Source organism: Etheostoma spectabile, chromosome 15, assembly GCF_008692095.1.
Source record: "Etheostoma spectabile isolate EspeVRDwgs_2016 chromosome 15, UIUC_Espe_1.0, whole genome shotgun sequence".
NCBI lineage: Eukaryota > Metazoa > Chordata > Actinopteri > Perciformes > Percidae > Etheostoma > Etheostoma spectabile.
Window position 1 is genome coordinate 20,885,539 of NC_045747.1, and position 378 is coordinate 20,885,916.

The window sequence follows — 378 nt, forward strand, 5'->3', positions numbered from 1 at the left end:
AAGTTACTGCTCCTGGTTCATACACACACATCTTTCAACGAATCAGCAGGAGAGGGCAGCTGTCCTGATTTTACCAGTCCTGGTAGTTGGCGGTATGAGAGCGTCCTTTGCTGTGAGGGCTGCTTATTACAATTTACCGGGACGGAGAGAGACTCGCTGAGAACTGCTGAGGATTTTCTACTTCCGTGAAGGAGCAGTGTGGCCTTAGACTGAGAGGCAGGCGGCGGGGATTGAACCGAGGAATAATATCCAGAACTTTACTGTACAGGTGGATAAATCAAATCCTCGGCAGTAGCAATAAAAAATCCTGAGTGTGATATGGGGAAATATAGACGATATTGAAATTAAGTAAGTTCTGGATTGGCTCATAATGACCTT

At 45.8% G+C, this 378-nt stretch overlaps 1 pseudogene; it reads left to right on the forward strand.

The window, feature by feature from the left end:
- The window catches only part of LOC116703249 (N-acetylglucosamine-6-phosphate deacetylase-like), an 11,331-nt pseudogene that overhangs the window by 5,248 nt on the left and 5,705 nt on the right, over positions 1–378 (forward strand).